Below are 12,444 nucleotides of genomic sequence, written 5' to 3' on the forward strand. Positions count from 1 at the left end.
AGGGCATTGGACTGGAGAGCTGGGTTCAATGCTTGGTTCTGCCCCAGACAAGTCAATCTCTCAGGGCCTTGCTTCTCCATCCATAAAAAAAAGAGAGTAACAATGCTTCTTTTCTCTCTCTTGTCTATTTAAGCATGTAAGCTCTTTGAGGACAGAGACAATATCAACCTGTGTCTATCTAGAGTGCCTAACACAATGGAGCAATGATCTTGGCCAGGAAATCAAGGCACTACTGATAAATATTTTCTTTAAGAATTCTTCAAATAAAAATGCTCTTAATTCAGTACACAGGGCTGAGAATACATTATTTTATTTCTGCGTTAAGAAAACAAAGTATGTCAAATGTTTAAAGTCTTCAGAGTCACTTCCGTCCTAGGAGAAACTTCCGAACAGTTTTGCCAGTATTTCCTATTATATCAATAGGAAATCTGTCAAACCAGTTAAACTTTCAAACCAGTAGGACCATTTCTAGTGGGACCAGTGACTGTGAACAAACAAGTTAGAACCATTGTCCATTTTTTTAAGGGTTAGTCATGTTGATTCTTCTGTACTGTAGTGGCATGTGCCATCTTGGTTGCTGCATGCACGTACTAGTAATTCTGCCACACCACTTTTGTGTCAGACACCAACTTTACAATATTCTCACAGCACAGAATTTTATTTTTAAATTGTTGGGAGGAGGTTGGTATACAGAGGAAATTATTATTTTTAAAGGTAAACAATTGTTTCAAGGACATGAGGATTCTTCGGGTTATGGAATTCTCTGCATGATCTGCAGGAACTACCTACCAGAGGGGAAGCACAAAAAAGGATTGAATTGACACCTCTTCGAATATACACTATCTAGGCACAAACAGTCTATGTGTTACTGTGTGCTTATAAAGCTCTGGGGGATGCTCAGCCAATTGCAATGAATATTCCACACTTACAGAAACGTATGCAAGATGACTCACTCAAAGGAAGTAAAACTCTAATAGAGTTGCTACAAGGGGAGAGCAAGTATTAAACCAAAATATCTACATTTAAAAACAAACAAAAAAAAAACCCACCAGAAACCAAACCTACTATTATTTCAGTGAAGCTGTTTTACAATGTGGCAATCTAGCCTTTGCATATATTTATAATTTACTTTTATAGTAACTTGTTCACATTTTGACAAGCAAGGGAAGATTGCCGCTTCAGACTTACACCCACTGGGCAGCAAGTAAATGAGGAACTTATAATACAATTAGATGTTTAAGAACTTAAATAAAGAAATCAATAAAACCCACAAAGTATTGTAAGCCATTACAATTGCCTCACAATTCAGACAGCACCAAGGAATCTGGGGAGAACCACAAATATTTGCAGAAGACAGACAAAGCTAACACAGATTTCTGGAGCAGTGAAAAGGTTTATGCATTGTCAGCACATCAGGAAACCTGGATCTTTCCCAAATGGAAAGAATGGTAGTGTTTGGGCTTAGAATTATTGCACTACTTCCAGTCAGTTTTTGCTGCATTTAGCAGCACTGGACCTCATGCTATTTTGTGACACTTGCTACTCTGCAGTCCTGGTCCTCTGGGCAACTAGCAGCCATTCTGGACTTTGAAGACTGCAGTTTTTAGGGTGAAGCTGGACTTGAGAAGGTGACTACCTCTTGGCCAATGCTAGCTGAGCATAAGCCAGCCCCCCTTGAAATGTTTCTCCTTCCTGGGGCTGGGCTGCTTGTCAGTTCGGTGGGCTAGTTATGTGCTGTAAACAGGAGCGCCGCCAGCTTTTTTGGCGCCCTAGGCAGCGGAAGGTCCGGCCCCCGACATGCTGCCCCCAACAGAGGCAGCAGAAGGTCCCACCCCCGAAATACCGACGACAACCGTGGCAGCTGAAGATCCGGCCGCTGCGGTCACCGCCCCCCAAATGTTAGCACCCTAAGCGACCACCGGCCCTGGCTGTAAACAGTCATTAGAGCTGATTTTGACTCTTAGAAGGTATCTTGGTAACAAGTGAGGGGAAGAAGCTATTTTATAGCCACGCTGCCCCCTCCCCCCCCCACAAAGCCCACACACAACCAATCACTCTTCCTAAAGGTTTATCCCCTTAAGGAAGGGCTGCTCTTCTAAATAAACCCTTTTGAGGTGTTTGCTGGAGGCAGAGCTGCTCCCTGAGCCTCACTTTGGATTGCACCCAAAACTGTTGCCTGCTCCACACAACCCTTCAGTCAGCTTTGGGTCACTGAGGCAAATCTCCCTCAGCAGCCTCGCTTTTTTCCCCAAAGCAACATGTGGACACATGGATCCCCAGCCCCTTCAGGCATCCCACCATTAGGTGGTTCTTCCTCCCAGATAGCTAGCCCTCAGGTCTTACAGCCACATGATGTCACCACACCGAGTACAGCCATTCCTCATTCTACCACCACTTCTCAGGGGTTGCTAGACCAAGCGTCACCAATGATGTACTTCCTTTCTGTAAAAGATATTTCCACCATCACTACTCCCGATCTGAGCATACTTTAAAATGGGGCCAGTGGGGTGACTGTATCTGTCCCTCTAGAAAGATCATTTACAGTATACTTCACCATATCTGAATGCCCCAGTTAATCACTTTGCTAATATACAGCGAGTGACACATGTGCTTAGAACAAGGAAAACTGTTGGTTAAGGGAGGAGGAATGGAAAATTGAGACCTGACAGGTTTCCCAGCTCCAATTACAGTATACAATAGAGTATTTTGATATAGTGGCTCTGATTACCAAGCAAGATATACTGCACAGTTGTTTTGGTGAAAGTACAAGAGGAATCATTTAAAATTTTAAAAACATCTCACAGCTGTTTTTATCAATCTCTTCTGGACAAGTATTCTGAAGTCCTTTACCCCTTCTAATATTTTCTAACTCTCATTGCAAGCAAATTTTCTCTCAGAAAGTCATTAAGTGTTCACAATCTAATTAAATGAAACTGCTGTATTGTAAAGTTCACCACAGATGCGTCATCAAACATCCTCTGTAAACAGAGCTTCTCAAATTTGGAATTTCTCTAATGAAAAACTAATCTACTCTAACAATTCTCCAACTAGCGTATTCCAAAGAGGAATTCATACATTTCTTGTCTTCTTAACAAGTATCTGGAAAGCATGGTTGATCTCTGGAGTTATATGTAACAAATGTAAAATGATAATCCAAAAAATGAAGGTGAGAAGTCTGAAAGTGGACAAATCTTTCCACTACTCAAAAACATTTAACATGTCTGAAGTATATATGTACTCTGCAAATGCATTGAGTTCTCATTCCTGTGCTTTTCAAGAGACCATGAATTTTAAATCTGTAACAAAACTGAACTACTGTCAAAATAAACTTTCATAGCCTTAATCCCATATGCCTGATTTTAAAGTCATTGTAAAAAAAATTCTTGTTGCCATGGTCAGCCAAAGCGCCATCAACCTTCACAGATGTACCATCACCCTATATAGATACATCATTCCTTGCTCCCAGGAAGTGAGTCGCACTTACAGGGCTATTAGACTATTTGGGTCAAGCCAACTAAGCAGGGTTGGGCAGCTTGAAAGAAGCTTTGGCCCACTTGCAGTTGCTTATCTATCCACACACCACAAGATAAGGATAAGGATAAGGATGAGTGAAAATTCCATAGGCTGTCACACTTGCTAATATACATCGAGTTACTGGGGGAAAAAAAGATGGGAATTTGCTTTCAAAATCCAGGCAAAAGTTGAGAGAGGCAGAAAGAACTCCATCATTGCATACTAATACGGAAGAGTATATATGTGTAGTGTTAAAATATTTGCCTGAGAATGGGCAGGAACATGGGCTCAGTTGGGCTGTCACTTGAGGGACTTTGGGGTCAAGCTAGAGGTTATTTGTTCCACCAATGAGTCCCTGAGGCTTCTAAAGGAGATTAGTCATTTGTGGAAGCCAGAGTGGGTAGTAGCTTTGACATGACTTACTGTTCCTATATTCACCACTACCAAATAAAAGTGTGGTTTGCTGCTTTTCCGGTTACTGCACAAACTTCATCCTTCATTTTCTACATTCTCCTGTTTTCATCAAATCTTGGAACTTTTTGGAAATACGAACACTTAGAGACATTTCCTTTTTGAAATCTTGTTTCTCCTTTCCACACTGTTAATTCTTGCGGACTGGCCATCCCATGTAACTGTGTTGTCTGAAAAGCAGTGAATGACTTCAAATTTAGTCATGTTCAGCACTTCCCAATGCTTTAAAACACACACACACACACACACACACACACACACACCAGATTTTGGAAAAATCTTTTCTAGAGAATGTTTAGAACCCAAACCTCCCATGTTGAGAATATCAAGTTTCCATCAAAAGGGCTACCTAACCCTTACTATTTTAGCTTCTGAAAACTAAATCAGAATACTGGTTAACTCTAGCTATTCCTAGGAAAGGAAACTTCTACCAGTTGGGCCCACAGCTTCCTCACTCTGCATAACAGCTCCTCATAAGGAAGATTTTAAATAAGACTTAGGTGCAATTATGGCAATGATCTGTTCTGAGATATGCTCATGTTTCTTTAGCTCCTCTAGACAAGACTTCCTCTATGAGTGTTTCAAAGTAAGGAAAGGCTAATGACTTTCACACAACTGTGTCTCTTCTAGACAACTACAGCACACTTTCTCCTCTACATTTTTGTTGTAGCTGTGTGTTTGGTCTGGCATTCAAATAGACAGCACACGTGACTTGCAAACACTCAAATTGTTGTCTTATTCTTCATTAGCTTACAAAATTCTTCCATTAGACATCAAAGGCTAGAATTTCAGGGGTGCTGAGCACTCACAGCTGCTACTAACTTGAGTAGGAGCTAGGAGTGCTCAACATTTTTTGAAAAATCAGACCACGTCTGTATATAGTCCAACTTCTTCACCAATGGCACGATATGCTGAGACGTGCTAATGGCCCACCATCCAGAGTCTTGAATACAAGACAGTCAGAGACTTCATTAAAATAAATGGGTGTGCTGGAGCATTTTCCATTGTGCCCAACAGCCTGAGCAACTGAGACTCTTTGTGCAAAGCAGCTGGACACAAAGAACGGGGCTGATGCCAGGAGCCAGACTGCAAGCTCATGAGACAAAGTATAGTGCTAACAGGTATTATGAGATTCCAAAGCATGGGAAAGCAGTTAGTTCCATGCTGAGTGAGTCAATAGCATCAGCAGTTGCAGTGTGACCTTCTAAGGAGGAAGACACAGAGATACAACTGTTTCCTGGGCACAGAGATGAAGTGTCTGGTTTGGGATTTCTGCAAGTGCCTGTGTGCTGTATATTCCTATTGCTGTTCAGTGGAAAGGCTGTGTCTCTTTCTGTGAATAAACTGATTACGCCAAGGATTACCCTGACTCTGTCTCCAATTTCTCATCCAGACGGAACCACCCCACAAGACTCCAAAATTCAGCTCTCTGTTCAGCTGAAGGATCTGGTCAAATTTCCTCATCTTTGAATCTCTCCCAGTATTATTAACTGGATAGAAACATCAAAGGAGATTGGGGCTATCGAGGCAATCCAAGTCTGGCATGCCCACCTGAGGCTTGACCTCTCTCCTGAGCACCTAACACTGGATTTCTGAAAAGCATAGATACAGCCTTATATGGATTTATTTTGCACTCCTTCACATTTTACTGATGTCCATGAGAAAGGTGTCCATCAGTACACATCGCAACCCATCTCAAACACTCCACAGATGCTTTGATCTGATCAGAATTTCAAAGCACGGATCCTTAAGCACCAGCTGATCAGAGGAAAACAGACCATCTGATTTTGAATGACATGATTTTGAATAACAGCCTTAATCTTTTGTGAGCTCTGTCCAGTTTCGGTCCCTTTATGAGGCCCTTTTCCCTTTGATCAGGGACCTGAACCATTTCTCCAGTTTGCAACACTGTCTTGTAACCTTGATGAAAGTGAAAGCTCCAACTCTAACAATAGAAATGTTAGGCAGAACAATCCTACTAGTTGCCCAGTATGCACTTTTCTGCTCATGGCTTGATTTTCCAAATTGATTTTCCTTATCTAAGGATACTGAAATTAATAACTCAGGAGGGGTAAAGATGTTTCTCCCCCCCCTGCAATGTTCTTCAAAGGATGTTTCTTACCACTGTATTATCAGAAAAATCCAGAAGTTGTTTTCTTTCCATTCAGATTTACAAATCTTCTGCATTATCCTTGCCCTCTGTGCCTGAAAATAATCCTATGTAATAAAACTATCTATCTAAGAGTTCCCAGATGGCCATCAACACTCATAAATTTCATCTGCTATCAACATCCTTCTCTTCTTGCCAATTGTAGGGGGGACCCCACAGTTGTTTCAAAGAGTGTTTCTGAGAGCAACAGACCAGATCCTCAGCAGGTGTAAACCTTCATAGCCCCACTGATTTCAATGGGGCTTCACCAATTCACACTAACTAACCAGAGTTCCATTCCTGAATGCTTCCCTGGGTCTAATGTAGATTAAAACTTATTGCTAAATACCTAAAAGTAAACAGTGAATCAGAATTATGAGATAAAACAAGATGCTAATGTGCAATCGTACCATGTTCTCCAGTGCACTCAGATCTAGTCACTTATTACTAATGTTGTTTAACATGTCATTCAAACTTTCTTCTAAAATTGCAGGAAGCCAAGACCCTAACTTGTTACCATTCAATTCTGTGCTGTTCAAGCCATTACAGTTCACTGAATGATGATCTCAGACACAGAGATGTTTTCATTACTCTGCTTAATTTGGCAGCTCATGCCTCTGAATTCTGTTTCCATGAGCCATTTCAAACCACACACACATCCACACACGCACACCCACACCCACACACCCACCCCAGAGTGTTCATATTTTTGGCTAAAATCTCTGAGCCCACCATTGGAAAAAGCTGCCTCTCCAATTGCTCCTATTGACAGTGAAACAATTTCCTGACTAAAGCTGCTTGTATTCCAGATTTTTCTGAAGTCAGGCTATCTGTGTTAATTTTGGATCAGTGTTCTTTAATACAAAAGTGCTGCAGTAAATACCAGAAATAAGAGTTTCATGCTTAAGATACTATATATCAGAAAAATGTAACAGTCTATCAGTGTTTCTTACTGCTTTATAGTTACCTGATAAATTTGGGACTTTTACATTCCCCTCCATGTACTGAGCATCCATTACATTTACACATTTTACGTCTCTAATATTTTGGCAATACATTTTCCTGAATCAGCTGATGACATTTAATAGAACGTTTAAGACACAATATAAAACCTTAAATGCTTTTGCTTATTCTGGAAAAAAAAATGTGCACATAGATTGGTTTTCAAATTAAAAACTACGTTGGTAGAAGCATTTTTTGCTCCTGCTATACATATTAAAATATAACTAAATGCCTCTCCTTATGCAATACTGCAGCATAAGTACAAATAGCAGGCGTTTGTACTTTACAAGCAAGCTATATGATTAAGGAGCTATTAATGAACTGAAACAAAACCACAGTGCTAGAATGTAATAGTCCATGAAATTCTTATTGGGAGAAAAGGAATCTGCAGTGAATAAATATTAACCTAAATGCTACAGAAAACATAAACAGAAAAAAATGTATTTTTAAAGCCAAAATGTAGGTAAAAACTGCTGACTACTTACGGAAAGTTGATTTGCATACCGCAGGGCTCCATCTGCTGTGGAAAATATAAGCTGCAAGAATGATTTAATATTTAATAGAAGTAGTGGCCATTGTTAATTATAATTTGCACATTTACAAATCAGCACTGATAGCAATACAAATTATGAAATATAAGGGTGTTATGCTGGATACTGGGAAAAATAAGATGACAGACAAAGTTAATGGAGTATCCCTAACAACAGCTCTGTCAGAACACATCAGAGAACTAATCCAGTTACAAAGAGCCTGCAATGGAAAATCTATTTAAAATATTAAAATGCTGTTTGGTAAAAGCTTTTTCATAGTGCATTTTACTTAAACAGTTGCTTATTGCTCATGGGTCATTAGCTGTACACCGAGATGCATTCTGCAAACTGCTATTTCAAAGAATAGTCAAAATTAAATAAGAAATATATTTCTGCAGCATTTTTACTGAAGGATAGGAGGAACTTACTGCAGACTTTGAGATAGAAACCAATATTGGGTAGCTCCAACATGCATGCTGTATGAAACTAAAATATTTGTCTACAGGCAACCATCACAAATACAGAACTTTTTTATTCAAGGCCCCAGCCCTGCAAGGAGCTCTTTCTAGATATAAAGTCCACATGCATGGAGCTCCTTTCTAAGATCAAGGGTCCCAATACTGTACTTAGATTCCAACACAAACTATAAATTGACACTTATTGAGGACGGACACTGATATTACCATTGATTGTTTTCGTTAATCTTCTATTTCACCTCACTTTTCTCATCATGTAATATGGATCAGATAGATACTGCTAATGCACAACCATTTCAACAGCCATTTTTGTTCACTGAGTCACTCATGCTGCTTCTGATTTTTGTTTTAATATCAATAGGATGACGTGCATTAGCAATAAAAAACCTCTTGTATCATCTAATTCAACAAATAGTTTAGTGCCTACATGAAAACATAGTTTATAATATACAAGAAGAACACATAAATTACTTAGCATAGTATATTTAAGCCAATTATGCTCTTTTCCAACATACCCAAATGATATTCAACTCACCGTAAACCCTGAAGCCACAACTGGCACCTCCATAACAACCTACATACTAGTAACTACCTTATAAACTAGAAGTATCTAGTACTCAGGGGCTTGATCCTGCAAGATGCCTAACAGTCTAACCTAATCCAACAAAACTACTCACATGGTTAGATGCTTTGCTGGATGAGGTCAAAGCACTCAGCATTGAGCCCCAACTTATTTTGTATTTGTGTGCAGGATAATTTTCTACTTACACTCCTATCTGCTTCTAATTAAAATTCACCCCACACTACCCCATCCCAATGCACAAGGTCCTAGCAGAGGAACTGTATGGAAAGTTGTAATGGGAGACACTCACCTCTTGAGCACATCCTGCTGCTGTGTGGGGTACTGTAGACCTTTTCCCACTCCTGGAACTGCCTGCAGGTTGTCAACCTCCCTTGTCCCGTCTTTAGTGGTTCATCCCTCCAGCCGGGTCACACAGTCAAAGTGACCACTTTCCAAGATAAAAAAAATCAAACAAAATTGTCCATCTGCCCTCACCAGGGTTTCAGCCCCAGCTCTGGTCCTTTAAATTCAGCTCTTTGTTTGGGATTCTAAAGAAGCCCTGTCCCCTTCTCGGAGCTGGGGAATCCAGACTAACCGTCTCCTCCAGGTTCCAACCCAAAGACCCTGTACACAGCAGAAACATACCACTCCCTTCAATAATTTGCTGCTTCTTCCATGTGCCTCTTCCCACCTGGCTCCTTTATCTTCATCCCTTACCTCAGAGTTAAAGTTTTCAGGTCCTCTCTCCTCTAGTTTGAACAAATGCAGACAATCAAGCTCCTGTTTCCAAAGAGAAGCACCCTTCCTTGCACCGCTGGTCCCAGCCAGAAACTGACCTGCTAAGGTCCAGCAACTCCTTTTATCTAAGCCTGCTTAGCTCTGATTGGCTGTATCTGTGCAGCCTCACTAAGCAGGCTTGGAGGACCCATGTTTGCTCCTCCTTTCCTGGGGCAGCATGTGGAAGGACCGCAGCGCATCGAAGGCCTGGTACACTCTGTCACAAAAGTACTATGCAGACATGGGGGAATTGAATCTATCCCCAAATCCCAGGCCTGCAGTAGCAGGATAACTGCATCATCTAATCAACAGCTGGGCTGAAATAGGTTTGTACATTCCTTATGTGTAGATTGTTATAGTGGGGTCTCCATAATCCAAATTGTCCTGTGGGGAAGGCACAGAGCAGAGTATAAGCCTTGTGCATGCTCTGCATGGAGACAAACTTTACCCCTCAGAAATGTGGCAATAAGACTTTCACTAGATACAGTGCTGGTAGGGACCCATGAAGACTAAAGCTATTATTATGGTGCCCCTCAACAGACCTTGACAATGCAGTTTTAAATGCCACAGCCACATGCCTGTTGCTACAGCAGACAGAAATCCAATTGTTTCTACAGTATTGGCAGATATAATTTGTTACCTAACCAGAAGAACCTGTAGTGCCTTCTTATCTAAGAGGTAATTGCTACCTACCAATTGCAATTATTGATCCAATAATCTGTGTAAGTAAATTAATTATTATTATTATTTATTTGTATTATGGTAGCCCCAGTCTTGAACCAGACCCTGTTGTGCGAGATGCTGTACAAACACACAACAAAAAAATGAACCTTGGTGTACACACAACTTTGAGGAAATGTCATGAGGGAAATGATCCTGCTACATTTGAAATCAATGACTTTACTTCCATTAACTTCAGTGGCACAGTGCCAGGGCCAAAATGAACCATCTTGTCCTCAAGCAAAGAATGAATAACTGTATTTCCAGGTTAAATAGTTCCTTCTGTTGAACTCCCATCACTTCCTTCTCTTAGTACTTGGTTTGTGAAAAAAACCTCTCCCTCTCTCTCTCTCTCTCTCTCTCACACACACACACACACACACACACACACACACACACACACAAAAAAGGGAAAAATAGATTTTGCTATTTTTGACTCTGAGTCTTTATTTATTATGGTGCAATCAGAAAGGTGATTATAATACTATGAAAATTAACACCAACAATTGCATAATTTACTCAAAGCTGTTTTTACCATCCTACTTACTTATGCTTTGTGGGGCATGGGGGAGAAGGGGGGGAATTGCAAGCACTTTCCACGACACATATGCAACCGGGGCAGTGCTTCAGGGCAAAAGCTACAGCTGTTAAGACCTTTTTTGACCATCTATATCCTGGTAAATATACAGCAGCTGAGGGTAATCTCCGCTTTTTGTTAGGCGACAATTCCACTTCACAAAAAAAGATATTGCAAGGCATAACACTGATTGCTGCAAGTTTCTCTCTTTTGCCGAATACAAAAAATGTCTGATTAGCAAAAGAAATGAAAGGAAGACAAAAAATAAAAATAAATGGTTCAAGCAGAGCAAAGCAATTCTGTTAAAATAATTATGAAAACCCTATAGAAATAACTAAATTGCTTTAAAATATTGTGAAGTCCCCTTTGTGCTATTCTAGCAGTACAAAGAGGATTTAAAGCTATCTTAATGCACAGCTGAGAGAGGAGATTCCCCTGGTGTAACAATCTTCAGCTGGCATAGCTATCCCTACACCATCTCCTCACCCACCCACATACCTCATCATCTGGAAAATTCTGGAAAGACCAGGGCTAGGAAGCGGGTATGGCCAAAGAATAATCATGGTTGGTGGAGCAGCTCTATGGCAGCTGTTACCCACTAGTGCAGTTCAAAAAGCCTGAGGCTATGGCTACACTTAGCGCTTCAAAGCGCTGCCGCGGCAGCGCTTTGAAGCGCTAAGTGTAGTCAAAGCACCAGCGCTGGGAGAGAGCTCTCCCAGCGCTGTCCGTACTCCACCTCCCTGTGGGGAATAACGTACAGCGCTGGGGCTTTGACCACACTGGCGCTTTGCAGCGCCGCAATTTGCAGCGCTGGAGAGGGAGTGTTTTCACACTCTGCTGCAGCGCTGCAAATTTGTAAGTGTAGCCAAGCCCTTGAGGCTGCCTCAATTTGTGTCCCCTGCAAGTCCCTAGATTCAGAAGGCCAGAAAACCACTTAAGCTCCCTCTCTCTCCTCAGTTGTACCAAGTGCTGCTCTGGTGCACCTGGTGATCTGGCCTTTCAATCCTCAGAAAATATAAATGGTTAAATTAATGGTTGGGCAAACCCTCATCCCTTTACAAAGCCCAAACAAAGCTGTGTGTAGGGGCATTCCATGCAGTGAGGGAGGGAGAAAGGGAAGCCTCCCTCTCAGGTTGCAAAGCTGTAGCAGGGTCTGTCTACTGGCTCTACAGCAGACCCTCCTCCCCCATGGCCTTAGTTGCTCCTGCATGTGTTGCGCTCCCCTTCTATGGGGGGCAATGGGCAATATAGCTGGTTAGCTAGAATCCACTGACTTTTACTGGGCCTCGTCCTTCCAACACCCTCCTCAAAGGGCCTGCCTGGAGCAGAGGAAGTGTCAGTCCACCCAGACAATGATCCTGCTGTATTCAGGGTACTCTGCACCTGCCGAAAGGGGACAGGATTTACCCCACAATGCCTTTATGGAGAACAGATTTTAAGAGGTAACATGATTGTGATGGTCTCTAGGGGTGCTGAGCCCACTTCTGTAACTAAGGGTAAAATTGGGCCCTGTCTCTCTTTCCCATCATGCACCTTTTGCTTTTAGGAGTGTACAGCTCCTTGTGATCCTACAATTAAAGCTCAATTAAAAAAAATAATCTAATGTAATCTAAAAACAGTTATGTTCTTAAAAATGAATCCTAATTATTGAATAAACACATTAGTTC

General features: G+C 41.3%; 1 long non-coding RNA gene across 2 annotated transcripts in view; it reads right to left on the reverse strand.

Annotated features, from left to right (window-relative positions):
* LOC123376535 overlaps positions 1 to 12,444 on the reverse strand; it is a 57,097-nt gene that overhangs the window by 33,957 nt on the left and 10,696 nt on the right. For both annotated transcript variants that reach the window (XR_006581824.1, XR_006581825.1), the window contains exons 2-3: positions 9,014 to 9,151; positions 7,621 to 7,671 (exon numbers count right to left, since the gene is read on the reverse strand). This is a non-coding gene — a long non-coding RNA (uncharacterized LOC123376535). The remainder of the gene's footprint in view (positions 1 to 7,620; positions 7,672 to 9,013; positions 9,152 to 12,444) is intronic.

The sequence above is a fragment of the Mauremys mutica genome, chromosome 8 (assembly GCF_020497125.1).
Source record: "Mauremys mutica isolate MM-2020 ecotype Southern chromosome 8, ASM2049712v1, whole genome shotgun sequence".
Lineage (NCBI taxonomy): Eukaryota > Metazoa > Chordata > Testudines > Geoemydidae > Mauremys > Mauremys mutica.